General features: G+C 47.4%; 1 pseudogene across 1 annotated transcript; it reads right to left on the reverse strand.

Annotated features, from left to right (window-relative positions):
* Positions 1–6,119: 6,119 nt before the first annotated feature.
* Positions 6,120–18,677, reverse strand: LOC112615126 (annotated as a pseudogene). Its single transcript, XR_003117287.1, has 5 exons — positions 18,653–18,677; positions 16,272–17,157; positions 7,227–7,274; positions 7,035–7,089; positions 6,120–6,373 (listed from the first exon to the last, which is right to left on the reverse strand). The product of XR_003117287.1 is annotated as a zinc finger protein 839-like (transcript).
* Between the last annotated feature and the right edge of the window lie 763 nt (positions 18,678–19,440).

Here is a 19,440-nt window from a genome sequence, read left to right on the forward strand (position 1 = left end):
GTCCCCATATTATACAATGGATCCCTTGAACTTATTCCTCCTAACTCAAATTTTATTTGTTTTTGAAACAAAAGTGTTGGCTGGGTGTGGTGGCTCATGCCTATAAACCCAACACCTTGGGAGGCCTAGGCAGGCGGATCACCTGAGGTCAGGGGTTCGAGATCAGTCAACATGGTGAAACCCCATCTCTACTAAAAATACAAAAATTAGCTGGGCGTGATGGCACGCGCCTGTAATCCCAGCTACTCGGGAGGCTTGGGCAGGAGAATCGCTTGGACCTGGGAGATGGAGGTTACAGTGAGCCAAGATCACACCACTGCACTCCAGCCTGGATGACAAAGTGAGACTCCGTCTCAAAAAAAAGAAAAAGAAAGTGTCTCCCCTGTGTTAAACATGGATCAGGTTTCCTTGGCTCTTTTTCTAACATAATTCTAATTGTCTAAGGTCAAGAGTTCGAGACCAGCCTGGCCAACATGGCAAAACTGCGTCTCTACTAAAAATGCAAAAATTAGCTGGGCATTGTGGTGGACGCCTGTAATCCCAGCTACTGGGGAGGCTGAGGCAGGGAGAATGGCTTGAATCCGGGAGGCGGAGGTTGGGTGACAGAGCCAGACTGTCTCGGGAAGGGAGAGGGGAGAGGGGAGAGGGGAGATGGGAGGGGAGTTCTAGCATCCCCAAGTCTGTCCCTGAGAATGTGGCTTGAGAAGGAAGGTGGATTCTTTCAGTGGTGTTCACAGACAGAACAACTTAAACTTTAGATTTCTCAGAATGAGATAGTTCACTAAAGCCTACCTATCTGAAACCATAAACATTTATTCATCAAGGGTACCCTTTAAGCCATAAACAAACTCAACCACCAACCACCAAACCCACAAACAAAAGACAAAACCAAACCAAACCAAAAATCCAACAAATAAACAACTTTCCCTGAGACAAGCCACAGAACTTTATTTTGGGAAAAGAAAACATTTTTTTGTTGGTCAAACTATCAGCTGCTATGAAATACTCTTAGAGATGTTTATCCTGAGCTAGTTTTTTTTGTGGGGAGATGCTGTTTACATGCTATGTTAAAAATAACATGCAAAAATTAACAGACATTACTGATGATGATGATGATGATGGATATACAAACAATGAGAATAATGATATTAGTATACATCATATGAGTGAAAAAAAAAAGTTGATGGTGGTGATGACAATACAATCGAAACTGCTTTTGCTCCGTGGAAAGCCCTTTGAGATGGGGATCCCCGGCTGTGCAGTTTGCGGTGTATTTGCCTAAAACGCCATCTGGCTGCTACATAGAGGAAGAACACTTTGCTTTTCTGGCCTTTGTTTTCATAATTCTTCAATTTCTCTTTATGCTCCTAAAAATTCTACATAATCCCATTTTGAACACTGCATTCATTCTTTTTTTTCTCTTAGAAAACAATAAGGGTTTTCATTAAGAAGTCAGTCATAAGACTCAAGAGAACAAATAAAACTCTTAATAGGTCTCCCTCCCTCCTTCTCTGCAGGCTGGGGGTGGATTCAAATGAAATTTTGCTTGAGAAAGCAGCCTGTTCGCTTCAGAAAATTGAATATTTTATTCAAAAAAAGTTAATTTTGCAGAATCAATTTGTCACACCTTTACATCATTCACACTACCTTCCCTGCCCCGTTATTTAGAGAACTCTAAGAAACATAATCTATATATGGACATAAGGTTGGGAACAGTAGATACTGGGTAATACTACAGGATGGAGAGATGGAGGCGCCAGGCCGAAACACTACCTGTTGGGTGCTATGCTCAGTACCTGGGTGATGGGATCATCTGTATTCCAAACCTCAGTGTCACACGATATACCCATGAAACAAACCTGCACCTGTACCACCCAAACAATATGATCCACAGAATATATCAGACAAAAGATGTCTGTTATGGTGGCTAATACACCTGGGGTTCAGAAAGTCAGTGGCAGCCACGCACGGTGGCTCATGGCTGTAATACCAGTGCTTTGGGAGGCTGAGGCAGGAGGATCATGTGAAGCCAGGAAATCGAGACCTCACCGATACAAAAAGTAAACAAACACAAAAATTGGCTGGGTGTGGTTATGCACACTCATGGTCCCAGCTACTTGGGAAGTTGAGGTAGGAGGATCACCTGAGACCAGGAGGTCAAGGCTGCAGTGAGCTATGATTGCACCACCGCACTCCAGCCCAGGCAACAGAGTAAGACCGTGTCTCTTAAAAAATTCTTTCAAAGAAAAAAAGAAAGTTGGTGGGGATGTGAATTCTAGAACTTTCTCTCATCAAATATTTAGAACAGGTTGACATGGTACACTACCTTCTTAAAAGACGGAGGCTCAGCATTTGAAGGAAGCTGAGTGAGACAGATAAATAAAGTCAAGTCACCAATTAAGAATTGGTCCAGGCATAGTGGCTCATGCCTATAATACCAGCACTTTGGGAGGCCACGGTGGGAGGATCACTGGAGCTCAGGAGTTTAAAACCAGCCTGAGAAACATAGCAAGACTTCATTTCTACAAATAATTAGCCGGGAATGGTGGCACACACCTGTGGTCCTGCCTACTCGGGAGGATCGCTTCCGCCTGGGAAGTGCAGTGGCATGATCACAGCTCAGTGCGGCCTCCATTTCTCAGACTCAAGCGATCCTCCCTGTGTCCTCACATGGTCATCCCTCTGTGCGTGTCTGTGTCCTTTTATTTTTTTGGAGACAGGGGTCTCTGGCCCAGGAAAGAGTGCACTGGTACAATCATAGCTCACTGCAGCCTTGACCTCCTGGGCTCAAGCGATTTTTCCACCTCAGCCTCCTGAGCGGCTGGGATCACAGGCGTACACCACTACACCCAGCTTATATATATATATATATATTTATTTTTTCTAGATATGGAGTCTCCTTATGACGCCCAGGCAGGTCTCAAATTCCTGGCCTCAAGCAACCCTCCCGTCTCAGTCTCCCCAGTAGTTGGGTCTACCAGCACGCACCGCCATGCCAGGGCCATTTTAAAACTTTGTGCCTGGGCGCGGTGGCTCACGCCTGTAATCCCAGCACTTCTGGAGGCCGGGGCAGGCGGATCACATGAGGTCAGGAGTTCAAGACCAGCCTGGCCAACATGGTGAAACCCCGTCTCTGGTAAATACGCAAAAATTAACCAGGCGTGGTGGAGGGCGCCTGTAATCCCAGCTACTCGGGAAGCTGAGGCAGAACTGCTTGAACCCGGGAGGCGGAGGTTGCAGTGAGCTGAGATTGTGCCACCGCACTCCAGCCTCGGCGACAGAGGGACACTCTGTCTCAAAAAATCCAAAAACCAAAAACTTTTTGTAGAGACAGTCTTGCTATGTTGCCCAGGCTGGTCTCGAACTCTTGGCTTCAATATACCCTCACCTGGGCCTCCCAAAGTGCTGGGATTACAGCACTTGGCTCCAGCTTGACCTTTGTTGGTAGAACTACTCAGAAAATACGGCTAATTTAGAAATTGGGTGGTGTCAAGTGAACCCTACCCAAATCTTCTATCCCCACACCAGTTCTCATCCACCTTTTTCGCGTGTTGGAGAACTAGCAAGGCAGGGGCTGCGGCTCGCCCTCCCTCACGCGGCTCAGGCTCTGAGGGCGCGAGGCCCAGGGCTCTCGCGCTGCGGCCGCCACCCGCCCCGAGGCCCCGGTCCCCTCCTCTCGCCGCCGCACCAGGGTAGCGCTGCCACGAGCCGGGCTTTCCGGGGGCCAGGGCGAACGAGGACCGAGATGCTCCACGGCAGGGACGGCAGGCAACAGACCACGGGTAAGTGGCGGTTACGGGACTCTCCGGCCCGAGAACGGACGTTTTAGCTCTCAGGGATTCGATACCACAGGTTGTTTCCAGACCATATGCCGGTCGCTTCCGGCAATTGGAAAGACCAATCGTCAGGCCCGACAATGCAAGACCTGCCCACTTTGCGACGGAGGCAGCCACTCCAGTTCCTCCTTACTTCTATTGTCGGGGGCGCCCTTACGAAAGGTCCTGTCCAATCGTTACCGGGAACGCCCTCCTAGTCCCGCCTCAGGGCCATCGCAGAGCCTGTAATTTCAGCTTGACCCCTTCACCCCATTGGCGTATTTCCTTCCGACGCCATGACGTGCACAGCGGCCGGCCGGGGCGGGCCAATGGGCGGGAACGTGGTGTGCGGCTGGCGTCCGCCGCAGTCGCTCCTGGGTCCTAGGGGCCGGAGCCGCCCTGAACGCCGTGTATCGAGGGCTCTTGCCGAAGAGGCGCCGCCGCGGAGCCCGCAGTCAGACGCCCCCTCAGTGGCGCCCGCCTAAGCCGTGGGCGCACCCGAGGGGCAGGCTCGCCTTCCGTCGGCCCTCGCAGCTCGGCTGGGCTCGGAGTCCGCGCCGCCGTCGCCTTCCCGCTCGGGCCGAGAACCGCAGTCGCGGAGCCGCGCAGCCCTCGAAGCCCGGTGAGAGGCGCCGCTGGTCTGAGGACGGTGGACGGAGGGCGCGGGGCATTCGCGCAGCTTTGCGGCCTGCAGGCCCTCCCCGCCGGCGGAGCTGCGCCGCAGGTCTCGGGACGAGCCTGGGGGGCCGGAGGGCTTCGGGAGCCCGGGGCGGGACTGGAGGCCTGAGGCCACCGGGGGTCCCTGGGTGGGTGCTGGGTGCTGCGGAGCGGGGGCGCCGACCTCTGACCCACGAGGGGAGCGCCTTCGCGGTGCTGGTCCTAGTTGTTATTCTCAGCGTCCCTATTATCCGATTGGAAATGAGAGCAGGCGGTTCTCGGGCTCCGAGCCGCAGGGGGCGGGCGAACTGGGAGAAATGTGTACTTTCCACGCCTAGGACCTGCCGCTAGGCAAACGGAGGCCAGTGTCCCTGCGGTCGCTGCCAGGGAGGGCGCACGAGGTTCCCCAGGCGAGGTGACCCGCAGGAGGTTTTGTGACGTCGGACCCGGGGATGGAGGGCGGTCTCCTAGAGGAGCCGTCGGCTTTCCAGGGAAGGCATCCGGCAGGTCGGGGAGACTCGCCGGGTCTGCGGGGGAAGCTCCACCTCTCCGAGCGCCCCCGCGGGGAGACCCAGGGCGCAGGGGTAGCCTCGCGGGGGACCCCGAACCGCAGCGGGGCACGGCCCTCCCCAGGAAGTCGGCACCCAGGGCCCTTTGTCCTATGACAGCGTCGATGCCTGGAACCACCAAGAGCTGGAAGAGGCAGGAAGGATCCTCCCCTAGAGCCTCCAGGGGGAGTCCAGCCCTGCCCACAACTTGATCTCAGATTCCTGGTCTCCAACACTGGAAAAGAATAAACTTCCATTGCTTTCAGTCACCTAAATTGTGGTTATTTGCTACAGCATCCATAAGAATTTAAAAACTAAGAGGTATGAATTTTATGTTGCTGTCAAAAGGCTTTTTCTAGGATAAGTAGATATTTCACGTAGATGGAGCTTTTTCTTCTTTTCATTGGGATCGGAACTCAGTTAATGTCCTCCGTCCTCCTATCTCAGTGCTGATTTTACTTTCTCTTTAATCCTCTGTTCTAAAACAGTGACCCTTTTTATATTGCTTAAGTAAATATCAATGTTTTTTGGTCAGTGTGAGACCAAAAACCTTTTTACCTTGGGTCTGAGAAGGAGCAGTATTTTCCCTCCTCTTTATAGAGATGGCGTCTCTCTGCTGCCCAGGCTAGAGTGCAGTGGCATAATCCTAGCTCACTGCAGCCCCAAACTCCTGGGCTCAAGTCATCTTCCGGCCTCAGCTTGCTGAAAAGCTGAGAACACAGGTGTGCGCCACTATGCCATATATATATATATATATTTTAACTTATTTGTAGAAATGAGGTCTCACTATGTTGCCCAGGCTGGTCTCAGACCTCTGATCTCAAACCTCTGATCTCAAGTGTTCCTCCTCTTTGGCCTCCCAAAGCACCAGGATTACAGGTGTGAGCCACCATTCTTTGGCATGGTGGGGTATGCAGTAGGAGAGCAGCGGTGGTGGTAGTGTCTCCATACGGACTCTCACAAAAAGTGGTGTGGGCGGATATTGGATGCCTACTTATTTAGGGGCATCTAAATTCCTGTGCTAAATTAGAAAACTGGCAGCTCTTGAAAGGAGTGATGGCGTGAAGGAGAGATACCTGGACCAACCATCACACAACCCTTATAAATAATTGATACCCTTGGTTTTGATGCCACGTCCTCTTCCATAGTTGTTGGTTGAAGTGACACGTGATTCCAGGTGAGCTTTTCCAGATAAATTGCCCTGGAACTTCAGACTTTGTCAGGTGAATCGATGTGGAATTTCAGAATGGGCTGGAATGTCTAAGATGGGCATGTCCAATATTCAGCTCAGTGTGGGGAAACTGGTGGTGGCCAAGGCTGGTTGCAGGCTGAGTTGCAGGGGTGACAATTCACCTGAGAAACAAAAAAACATGCAAATCCTGGTTGATGAGGAGTGATTTCACAAATAGTGACCGTGGAAGTCAATGTTGAAAAAACAAATAGATTCAGGGCATAAGGGTGCAGGTTTGTTACACGGATATATTGCCCAGTGGTGGGGATTGGCCTTCTATCCCCCAAACAGTGAACATAATACCAGATAGGTAATTTCTCAACCCTCGTCCACTCCCACCTTCCCCCTTTTAAAGGTGTCCAGTGTCTGTTATTCCATTCTATAGGTCCATGTGTACCCATTTCTTTTAGCTCCCACTTATAAGTGAGAACATGTGGTATTTGATTTTGTTTCTGAGTTATTTCACTTAGGATATTGACCCTCAGCTCCATTTATGTTGCTGCAAAAGATATAGTTTCATTCTTTTTTATAGATGCATAATAGTCTTGGTGTGTGTATACCATATTTTCTTCATCCAATGAACACTTAGGTTCATTCCATGATTTTGCTATTGTGAATTGTGCTGCAGTAAAAATGTAAGTGTAGGTGTCTTTTCTGATAATTTCTTTCCTTTGGGTAGATAACCATTACTGGAGTTGCTGGGTCAAAGGGTAGATCTATTTTTAGTTCTCTGAGAAATCTACTACTGTTTTCCATAGAAGTTGTATAATTTTACATTCTCACCAACAGTGTATAAGCATTCCCTTCTGTGCATTCTCACCAAGAGGTCAGTGTTTTTCTACAAGACAAAATGTAGATTGACAGATAGATCAATGATAGGTAGATGGAATACAGATGACAGATAATAATAGGTAGGTAGATGATAAATGGAATAGATAGAATAAACAGACAGATATAGTAATAAAATGCATCTACCTGAAAATAGAGAAGAAAAAAGATTGTGGGACTTTCCACTCTGTAACCCTGGGGCAAAGAAAGTAGCATTAATGAAAAAACAAAGAATGGGAAAATAAAATTTTTTATTCAGAACCACCCTTCCAGCAGAAAAGAATAGCGCAAGCAAAGTATTAAGCATTTTGTATGCATTTGTGTAGGTCGTGGGAACTATTACAAAAAGGTGGATGTCGCATGTTTCAGTGCTTTTTCTTTTTTCTTTTTTTTGAGACAGGCTCTCGCTCTGTTGCCCAGGCTGGAGTGCGGTGGCATGATCTTGGCTCATGGCAACCTCCGTTTTCTGGGTTCAAGGGATTCTCCAGTCTCAGCCTCCTGAATAACTGGGATTACAGGCTCCTGCCACCATGCCCGGCTATTTTTTTTTTTTTTATTTTTAGTAGAGATGGGGTTTCACCATGTTGTCCAGGCTGGTCTTGAACTCCTGACCTCAAGTGATCACCTGCCTTGGCCTCCCAAAGTGCAGGGATTACAGGCGTGAGCCACCATGCCTGGACTCAATACATTTTTAATATACACAGAGCTTTGCCAATTTTGGTGGGTTGCCTAGTATTGGAATTTCTGGGTTTTAAATTTTTTTTTTATGTTTGTGTTTCTCCCTTTTAGTTTGATATAATGCAACTCTTCTTACTGAAATAAAATCTCAGGCTCTCTGCATTGCATAGGCTGAAGCAGGTATGATGTAGGACGCTGGCTGGATTCAGACCCTTGAAGGAGGTTGGGCACGGTGACTCATGCCTGTAATCTCAGCACTTTAGGAGGCTGAGGTGGGCAGATCACTTGAGGTCAGGTGAAACCAGCCTGGCCAACATGGTGAAACCCCGTCTACCCAAAAAAACCCCAAAAAACAAAAATTAACCGAATGGTGGTGCGTGCCTGTAGTCCCAGCTACTTGGAAGGCTGAGGTGGGAGAATTGCTTGAACCCAATAGGTGGTGGTTGCAGTGAGCCGAAATCGCACCACTGCACTCCAGCCTGGGCAACAGAGTGAGACCCTGTCTCAAAAAACAAAAACAAAACAAAATCAGACCCTTGAAGCGTGAGCATTTTGCTGTGTTTCATTTGGGAGCTGGCTGTTCTGCTTCCTCCTAACATCTCAAAAGACACTGGATGGCCTGAGCTCCTGGGTACTCTGGGCTGCCTAGTTAGCATTCTGTGGGTGGTGAGAAAAACGCAAATTGTCTCTGCAGGGCAGCAGACCCTGGAGTTTAAAGACTTCTCTTCTTTTATCAAATTGTGTATTTGCAAGGCGGGAGTTGAGCCCAGGAGACTAGCCTGGGCAACCTAGTGAGATTCTGTCCCTACAAAAACTACACAAATCAGCCTGGCATAGTGGCACACACCTGTAGTCCCAGCTACTAGGGAGGATGAGGTGGTAGGATCACTTGAGTCCAGGATTTCGAGGTTACTGTGAGCTATGATCGCACCAGATTGCTGCATGGGGATGAGAGGAAATAGAGGGTGAACAGATCTCCTGCTACTGCACAGGACACTTTTGATTTCCCAGCTGGTGTTTAAAGGCTGTGCAAGGTGTTGGGTTGCAGGATGATGGAGATCCATATCATTGTGAATCCATGACTGTGTGGCCGTTTGCATCAACTCAGCCTTACTGCAGATACTAACCTTCATTCCCCTCTCCAGCTATGCGTTGGTTTTCTGCATACCACTTGGAATTTATGTTGGCTCTGAATCATCCGATTCTCACATGATAAAGAACCAAATAATGACATATTATTTTAAAAGAATGTGTCTGCATATGGCTTCTTATCTGCCAAGTGTTGCACTTTAGGCATTTATATTGAGTTTCAAGATCTTGCCACTGCACTCCAGCCTGGGTGACAGAGCAATACCTTGTCTCAAAAAAAAAAAAAAAAAAACCAAGATAGAGCAGACATTTCCAAACAATTAAAATGTCCTCAAAGGGAGTTGTTGATATATTAGTCTGTTCTCAATGCTGCTAATAAAGACATACCTAATACTGGGTAATTTATAAAGGAAAGAGGTTTAATGGATCCACAGTTCCACATGGCTGCGGAGGCCTCACAATCATGGCGGAAGGCAAAGGAGGAGCAAAGTCACATCTTACATGGTGGTAGGCAGGAGACTGTGTGCAGGAGAACTGCCCTTTATAAAATCATCAGATCTTCTGAGACTCATTCACTATCACGAGAACAGCATGGGAAAAACCCACACCCATAATTCAATTAGCTCCCACCAGTTCCCTTCCACCACATGTGAGGATTATTACAATTCAAGGTGAGATCTCGGTTGAGACAAAGCCAAACCATATCAATTGATAATCAGCAGATTAAAGGGAAAAGGGCTAATCTGTTGACTAAGACAGCCTTCATGTTTCCCTCGGCTTGAGTGTTACAGTTTTCCTCCCGACCTCCTTGTCTATTTTTCAGTTTTAATTTTTTTGATACATAATAGATGCACATATGTTGGGGGTACATGTGATTACTAAATACACTCATAATTTGTAAAGATCACATCATTGTGATCAAGATATTCATCACTCTGCATATTTGCCTTTTTGTTTAGCTAGAAACATTTAAATTCTTATCTTTAGCTATTCTGAAATGTACAATAGATTACTGTAAACCACAGTCACTTACCCTGCTGATTTATTGAACGGTGGGTCTTATTTCTTTTATCAAAAATTCTATTTGCAAGGCAGGAAGATTGCTTGAACCCAGGAGTTCGAGAATCAGCCTGGGCAACCTAGTGAGACCCTGTCTCTACAAAAAATACAAAAATTGGCCTGGCATGGTGGCACGCACCTGAAGTCCCAGCTACTGGGGAGGCTGAGGTAGGAGGATCACTTGAGCTCAGGAGTTCCAGGTTACTGTGAGCTACGATCATACGTATCACTGTACTACAGTCTGGGCAACAGAACAGAATCCTGTCTCCAAAAAAACAAAACAACTCCTACTTATTTGTACCCATTAATCAAACTATTTTTTATCTCTCTTCTCTGCCCCCTTCCCAGCCTCTGGTTAGCCACCAATCTACTCTCTGTCTCCATGAGATCCAGGTTTTAAGCTCCCACCTGTGAGTGAGAACACGCAGTATTTTTCTTCTGTGCCTGGCTTATTTCACTTAACATAATGACCTCCAGCTCCATCCATCAGGCCTCCTTTGTCACGGAGGATTTATTTTAGGAAACTTGCAATTGTGAGTTCTTTCTCTACCTCTTTGAGATGCAAATCTTCTCCCAAATTTTCTTCTAGCCTCTTGCTAGTTTTGCAACCCAGGAATGTCTTTCTCAAGACCTCAGAGCCATCCCTTTAAAATGTAATTATTGAAGATGATACATCTGTCTCTCAGTCTTTGCAGAAGGGCAGGTTCCTAGTTTTGAAAAATTCCAATAAGCCAACACATAGCTTTACTGCATTTCCTAACCTCTTCCTTATGTCTCCAGTTCCTTCTCAGCATCTCACCCCAGCACTTAAAAACTCTCCAGCCTTTTGTTTCAACGAAGTTAAGCTCCTTCTCTCTTCCGTATTGCAGTAGTCCTGACTGAGGCCTTCCTTGAAGGGTTAACTTGTGTGGTGCAATGTTTTCTTTGACAATGTCCAGATCAAAGGATCCCACAGAAACACTGAGTATGATTTTCGCCTGAGAAAGGGAGGGTGAGAAGATAGATTGGGGGGCAGCTGTGTAGGCAGGGGACTTGGCCACTCCCTAAAGCTCTCCCAGTCTCACCTGTGAGTGGAGTGCATAGGCAGCAGTTCTTCTCCCCCGAGGCTGGGGGATGGAATCAGTTAGACTATTGAGGGCATCTGGAAGGGCAGCTGCCTCAGGGTTAGTCCTCAGGGTACGGTGGCCAATGGGTTTCTTTTGATCGACTGTTGACAATGTGTTTGTTGAATGGCAGCCTGCACTAGGCGAAGCTGAAGCCACAGAAGACACCGCAGTGGAAAAACCAGCATGAGCCGCTGCCCCAAGGAACCTCAAAGCGCAGGCAGAGGACCAGCCATCCCAGCCACACAGGTAAAGTGTGTCACCTGTCAGGTGGGCTTGGGGTGAGCGGGGGTGTGTGTGTGTGCGCCAAGGGGTGTATGTATGCGTGTGAGCACATGTGAGTGACGGCTAGTGTGACTGCATGTGAGGGAGTGTGAACAAGTGTGCAAAAGTGTGTGCAAGTGTGTATGCATATGAGAATATGTGTGGATAAGTGCATTTGAAAGCCCGTGTGTATGTGTGGTCATGAGGGTTAGTGACCAAATGCACAGGATATGTGTGTGTGCATGGAACACTGTCAGTGTGGCAAGTGTGTAGGCATGTGAGGACAGGCAGAAGTGTGTCAGTGTTGTGATGGGAGTGTGAATGTGTGCACAAGGGTGTGGAGTCAATGAGTGTATAGGAATGTGTGTTACCTATGAAGGCATGTAATGTGTCAGTGTGTGTGCGTGTGTGGGAATGAGCGCTTGTGGGTGTGTCCATGTGTGTGCCAGTGGGTATATGTGAAAGCATGTAAGAGTGTGTCATGTGATGGTGTGTGTGGATGTGTGTGTATAAATGTGAGAGCATGTAAATGAGTGTTGAATGAGTGTATGAGTGTGCATGTGAGGCTGTGCGTGTGTGAATGTGTGTAAATGTATGTGCATGTGACAGTGGAAGTGTAGGGGTGTGATGCATGTGTGGGTGTGAGTGCCAGTGTATGAGTGTACGTGGTGTGGATCTGAGTGTGCACAGTGTAAAGGGCATGTGTGTACAAGTGTGCAAGGGCAAGTGTAAAGGGCATGAGTGCAAGTGTGTGTGAGGAGTGCAAGTGTGTGTGAGGGTATGTGAATGAGTGGTCATGTGCATGCATGTGTGAGTGCACGCTCAAAAGCATGGATGGGTGCAAGCCTCCCCTACTAACTCCTGTGGTCAAAAAAGGATGTGTTTTCTGTGTTTCAACAATGTTTTAAGATTATGTACTGTATTTAAGACGTCTTAAATACGTCTTAAATATTAATACGTCTTAATACTGCAGTGTTTTTCTCTGTTTAAAGCGCAGCAGGGGGCTGGGCGCAGTGGCTCACACCCGTAATCCCAGCACTTAGGGAGGCCGAGGCAAGTGGATCACTTGAGATCAGGAGTTCAAGACCAGCCTGGACAACATGGTGAAACCCCATCTCTACTAAAAATACAAAAACTAGCCGGGCATGGTAGTGGGTGTCTGTAAATCCCAGCTAATGGGGAGGCTGAGGCTGGATAATCACTTGAACTCAGGAGGCGGAGGTTGCAGTGAGCCGAGATTGCACCACTGCACTCCAGCCTGGGCAACAGAGCGAGACTCTATGCAAAAAACCCCAAAAAATCCAATGTAGCTAAAGGCAATTTGATAATAACAATGGCATCGAAATGAGAATTGTGTCAGAAAAACCAAAAACAATAATGAAATGGCTCATCTATAACCCATCCCCCAAAACCCACGTAGAGAAGAAGACGGGGCTGGGCGTGGTGGTTCATGCCTGTAATTCCCGCACTTTGAGAGGCCCAGAAGGAAGGATTGCTTGAGCCTGGGAAATCAAGGTACAGTGAGCTGTATTTGCCCCACTGTACTTCAGCCTGGGAGTCAGAGTGAAACCTTGTCTCAAAAACAAAAAGAAGAAAAGGATACCTGAGTTACTAACTCTGATCATCACTGAGTGCAAAGATTCTGGTATTCTGGTGTTTTCCATTTTCTTTTAGCTTATCTTCATTTTGAGTTTTCTGGAAGAGCATTTATTGCCTTTTTTTTGAGATGGAGTCTCACTGTGTTCCCCAGGCTGGAGTGCAGTGGCGTGATCTCGGCTCACTGCAGCCTCCACCTCCCGGGTTCAACCAATTTTCCTGCCTCAGCCTCCCGAGTAGTTGGGACTACAGGCGCATGCCACTTCGCCTGGCTAATTTTTTGTATCATTTTTAGTAGAGACAGAGTTTCATACTGTGTTAGCCAGGATGGTCTTGATCTCCTGACCTCGTGATCCACATGCCTTGGCCTCCCAAAGTGCTGGGATTATAGGCATGAACCACTGTGCCCGGCCACATTTATTACTTTAAGAAAAAAAAATTTCACTTGATGGAAAAAAGCTAAAATGAGGTTGCCTAGAAAAGTATCATTACTAAAAACATTCTTCTTCTTTCATGGAGTTTTTTTTTTGTTTTTTTTTTTGAGACAGAGTCTCGTTCTGTTGCATACGCTGGAGTACAGTGGTACAATCTCAGCTCACTGCAACCTTCGCCTCCCAGGTTCAAATGAATTCTTGTGCCTCAGCCTCCTGTATAACTGGGATTAGAGGCATGCACCACCACGCCCGGCTAATTTTTGTATTAGGGTTTTGTCATGTTGGCCAGGCTGGTCTCGAACTCCTGACCTCGAGTGATCCACCAGCCTCAGCCTCCCAGAGTGCTGGGATTACAAGTGTAAGCCCCTGCACCTGGCCCTTGTTTTGGCTAACTCTATGAGTGAAACTCTTTCTGCCATGGGAGATTGTACCTTACCATTGTTTATTTCCAGGGTCTCCTGAGAACACAGACCAGAATTACTGAGGTAATCTTGGCACATTTTCTTTTTTTTTTTTTTGAGACGGAGTCTCGCTCTGTCACCCAGGCTGGAGTGCAGTGGCCGGATCTCAGCTCACTGCAAGCTCCGCCTCCCGGGTTTACGCCATTCTCCTGCCTCAGCCTCCCGAGTAGCTGGGACTACAGGCGCCCGCCACCTCGCCCGGCTAAGTTTTTGTATTTTTAGTAGAGACGGGGTTTCACTGTGTTAGCCAGGATGGTCTCGATCTCCTGACCTCGTGATCCGCCCGTCTCGGCCTCCCAAAGTGCTGGGATTACAGGCTTGAGCCACCGCGCCCGGCATCTTGGCACATTTTCTTAACCATTTTATGTGACTTTCAAATTCCTTATATGTAGCTGGGAAAAAAGGCTTTGCTAGATGATCTTTTTCAGCCTTTGTGAAGATAAAGATTAAGAAAAAAGTTTAAACCCGAGGCACTGATAAGGAAAATAAAGAAAACCTAAACAAAGTTTCAGTTCTCAGCCCCTGAGCAGCCACTTGGTGGGTGTTTCCTTCAGTCCCCAGTGAGCACCTACTGTGTGCTCTGTATGGCGCAGGGCAGGGAGGAGCAGGCCAAGAAACAAGCCTTGGGTCAGGGCCACAGAGGGCACAGTGAGCTCTCAGGACAGGGCGGGAAGGGAAGGCAGAAAGGCCCTGGGCACGGGCTGGGCTGTCAGCTCCCGAGGGGCGCACTGAGCCTGCATCCATGGGAAGTGTGAGGCACAGGCAGCCTGGACTGCAGCCTCAGAGCGGAGCAGAACCTGGGGTGGAAGAGGCCAGCTGGGGCGAGTGGGCACCAGGAGAGCTCAGGCTGGCCATTATTTGTGGCTGCCATTTCCATTTCCAAAAAAGTATGATTATTTCAGTTAACGGAGAAAAAGCACTGACAAAATTCAACAGCCTTTCATGATTAAAAACACTCAACAAAGAATAGAGAAAACTACCTCAACATAATAAAAGTATATATGAAAAACCCACATCACACTCAATGGTGAAAAACTGAAAGCTTTTCCTCTAAAATCAGGAACAAGACAAGGATGCCTGCACTCATTACTTCTATTCAACACAATGCTGGAAGTTCTAGCCGGCACACTTAGTCAAGAAAAAGAAATAAAAGGCATCAAAATTGAAAAGAAAGAAGTAAAATTATCTCTATTTGCAGATAGGATTTTATAAGTAGAAATGCCTGAAGAGTGCGTGCACGCACACACACACACACACACTGACACTCACACTCAGGAACTAATAAACGAGGCCAGGCACGGTGGCTCATGCCTATAATCCTAGCACTTTGGGAGGCAGAGGTGGGCAGATCACTTGAGGTCAGGAGTTCGAGACCAGCCTGGTCAACATGGCAAAACCCCATCTCTATAAAAAATACAAAAATTAGCCAGGCATGGTGGTGGGAGCCTGTGGTCCCAGCTACTTGGGAGGCTGAGGCACAAGAATCACTTGAACCCTGGAGGCAGAGGTTGCAGTGAGCCAAGATTGTGCCACTGCCCTCCAGCCTGGGTGACACAGCAAGAGAGTGAGACTCTGTCTCTTTTAAAAAAGAAAAAATAATAATAATTTTAAAAAAAAACTAATAAATGAAATCAGCAATGTAGTAGCATACAAAGTAAATACACAGGTCAGGTGTGGTGGCTCACACCTGTAATCCCAGTACTTTGGGAGGCCGAGGTGAACGGATCACTTGAGGTCAGGAGTTCAAGACCAGCCTGGCCAACATGGTGAAATTCTGTTTCTACTAAAAATATGAAAAGTTACTGATGGTGTGTGACTGTAGTCCTAGCTACTCGGGAGGCTGAGGCAGGAGAATCACTTGAACCTGGGAGGCGGAGGTTGCAGTGAACTCAGACTGTGCCACTATACTCCAGCCTGGGCGACAGAGTGAGACTGGAAAAAAAAAAAAAATCAATACACAAAAATCAGCTGCATCTCTAAATACTAACAATGAATAGTCTGAAAAGGAACTAAAGAAAATGAAAATTCCACTTAAAATCTAGCAATTCCACTTCTGGATATATACTCCCAAAAACTGAAAGGAGGGTTTCAGGGAGGTAGTTGAACACCCGTGTTCATAGCAGCATTATTCCGAATAGCCAAAAGGTGGAAGAACCTAAGTGTCCATTGATAGATGAATGAATCCATCCCCACCCAATCTCACATTGGTTTAGCACCATCCCCTTGGTGCTGTTCTCATGAGAGCTGGTGGTTTAAAAGTGTGTGGTACCTACCCCAAGCCCTTGTCCCTGCTGTGGCCATGTGATGTGCCTGCTCCCACTCTGCCTTCACTGTGACTGTTTGTGAAGCATCCCCAGAAGCTGAGCAGATGCCAGCACCATGCTTCCTGTACAGCCTGTGCAACTGTGAGCCAACTAAACCTCTTTTCTTTATAAAATACCCGGTCTCAGGTATTTCTTTATAACAGTGTGAGAATGGCCAGAAACACCACTCAGACGCAAACATTACCTGCAGGCCACCGCATGCTGACTATCACCAAGCAGGAGCCGGCCCCTCCCTTATGCGGAGCCGCTGGCATGGACAGCCCCGGGGAGCTTGCGTCCTTTCCGCCGTGCACCCCCCGGACGGTGCTCTCATTGGCTTTCTCAGACAGCACCATCTCAGGGTCCAGCTGGCCACGGCCTGGATTAAGTTTAAAATGCTGCGCCAGTCCCCACCTCCCTACATATGACTTTTTACAAGTCTGACACTTAAAGCTTTGGGACCTCAGGGAGCAGCTTGATAAGTCAGAGAGCGCCTGCCTCTCCCTCTGATCTTCTTCCACGCTGAGTTCTGAATCATCATCAGAATCTGACAGATGACCGTCCGCCAAATCATCCCTTTTTATGAACTTATCTTTAGCTTAATACTTGGTAGGTCGAGATACCCGTCTCAGTGTGTCTTCACTTTTAACGATGGTTTTAGTTTCTCAGTATGTTTTATATGCAAGTTGGAAATAAATAAATGTGCTGAACTGGATTAAATATGTTACAGCCGGCCGATTGGAGGCCGACAAAGGGGTCAACATGGAGCCCTGTCCATTTGGAGCCTTGAGTGCTGGGACTCTCTTTGCAGGGACCACCTGGAGGGCTGGCAGTGGTCTCTATACAAACCCCTGAGCAGGAGGCTGATGTAGGTCACTTAGGAAACATGACTGTAGCTCGGTTCTCACGAGGGGCTGTACCCTGAGCAGCTGAAGGCTGGTGATGTGGAGCCCCACCAGGTGGGAATTCCCCCAGGGCGGCTGGCTGTCTTGCAGATTGGGGCTGGATTGTGGCCAGTAGGGACGTTGGCCGTTCCTGACCTTTTGTTTCTCCAGACGTTACCTTGACACAAATGGCGTCTAGTTGCTTTCCTACAGAAAGACAAGTAAGGGAAAAGAAGCATTGTGCTTATCAACATGTCTGCAATTTTGCTCTCATAGTAAATCCATTATTGACATTTTTTTCTAAATTATATCTTAACATATACAATTTATGTAACGTGTTTGTATTAAGTGTTTTTCAGACCTTTCTGACCAGAAACCACAGTGATACAGGCTGGGTGCAGTGGCTCATGCCTGTAATCCCAGCACTTCGGGAGGCCAAGGTGGGCAGATCACTTGAGGTCAGGAGTTTGAGGCCAACGTGGTGAAACCCTTTCTCTATTAAGGATACAAAAATTAGCCAAGTGTGGTGGTGCACGCCTGTAATCCCAGCTACTTTGGAGGCTGAGGCATGAGAATCGCTTGAACCTCGAGGCGGAGGTTGCAGTGAGCCGAGATCGCGCCATTGCTCTCCAGCCTGGGTGACAGAGCAAGACTCCATCTCAGAAAACAAATAAAAAGTCCAGGCATGGTGGCTCACGCCCGTTATCCCAACACTTTGGGAGGCCGAGGAGGGTGGATCCCTTGAGGCCAGGAGTTCGAGACCAGCCTGGCCAACATGGTGAAACCCCCATCTCTACTAAAAACACAAAAGTTAGCCAGGTGTGGTGGCATATTCCTGTACTCCCAGCTACTTGGGAGCCTGAGGCAGGATAATTGCTTGAGCCTGGGAGGCGGAGAGGCTGCAGTGAGCTGAGATCGTGCCACTGCACTCCAGCCTGGGCGATAGAGCTAAGCTCAGTCTCAAAAACAAAAAACCAAAAACAGACCACAGTGACACATTTTACATTACGACCTAGTACACATGAATATAAATATTTGCATACATAAACGAAGTGAGAAGTTGATGGAACTACTTAGCATTCCTATGTAAATGCCTGCTGATTGTATCTATTCTACATCACTTTTTTCTTTTCTTTTTTCTTTTTTTTTTGGAGATAGGGTCTCATACTCTGTCGCCCAGACTGGAGTGCAGTGGCGTGATCTCAGCTCATGGCAACCTCCGCCTCCCAGGTTCAAGTGATTCTCCTGCCTCTGCCTCCTGAGTAGCTGGGATTACAGGTACACACCACTGTGCCTGGCTAATTTTTATATTCTTAGTAGAGATAGGGGTTTCATCATGTTGGACGGGCTGGTGTCAAACTTCTGACCTCAAGTGATCCACCCGCCTCGGCCTCCCAAAGTGCTGGGATTACAGGTGTGAGCCACTGCACTTGGCCCTAATCTACATCACTTTTAAAAAAATGTTAGTCATAATCCACTAAGTTGGTTTCATGATGAATTAAGAGATAATAAAAGCCTTCTTAACAGTTTTACCCATGTGTTTTTGCTTGGAGTTTTCAGTACTCTAAAATCAGATGTAATTCATAATGTGGGCCCATGTTTTTAAAAAAGTTTCTAATGAAATTCTAGAAGCCACAAGAAAGCCATAAAGAACAATGTTACCCAGGATCCTCCTGCCCAACGTGCATGCCCGATTCTTCACCTGTCCTGAACGTGCTGTTCAGCATTCTTACGTTTTTTAAATATTTACATGGCATATGCAGATATTTCTAAAAATATATAGTTCAGTTCTGAAATGCTTTAAAACTTTATAGAAATGATATCATCTCCTGCAACTTGATAGGGCTTTTTCAGGTTTCTTTGCTCCATTTTGCTTTGTGAATTTTATCCTCATTGACATGTGTAGCTCTTGGGTTGATTTTCTCTGCAGTATGAGTACACCAATCTCCTATTGATGGACAGGTACTTTCCAACATTCTGCTGTAAAGTCTGCTCTGAATCTCCATGGATGTATGTGTGGACATGTGTCAGTGTCTCCAGGGGCACGTATCTAGGAGTAGGGCTGAATATCTTTTCTTTTTCTGAGAGAGGGTCTTCCTCTTTTGTCCAGGCTGGAGTGCAATGGCATGATCTCAGCTCACTGCAACCTCCGCCTCCCAGGTACAAGTGATTCTCCTTCCGCAGCCTCCTGGGTAGCTGGGATTACAGACACATGCTACTACGCCTGGCTAATTTTTGTATTTTTAGTAGAGATGGGGTTTCACTATGTTGTCCAGGCTGGTCTCAAACTCCTGACCTCAACTGATTTGCCCCACTCAGCCTCCCGAAGTGTTGGAATTACAGGCATGAGCCACCGTGCCTGGCCGGGCTGAATATCTTCAACTTTTTACAAATATATCTAACCAAATTTCAAATACATGTGCTTTTTGACCCAGTAATTCCACTTCCTGGATTCCAAAATTTAAAAAAACTCAGCCATAAAGATGTTAT

The sequence above is a fragment of the Theropithecus gelada genome, chromosome X (genome assembly GCF_003255815.1).
Source record: "Theropithecus gelada isolate Dixy chromosome X, Tgel_1.0, whole genome shotgun sequence".
Taxonomy (NCBI): Eukaryota; Metazoa; Chordata; class Mammalia; order Primates; family Cercopithecidae; genus Theropithecus; species Theropithecus gelada.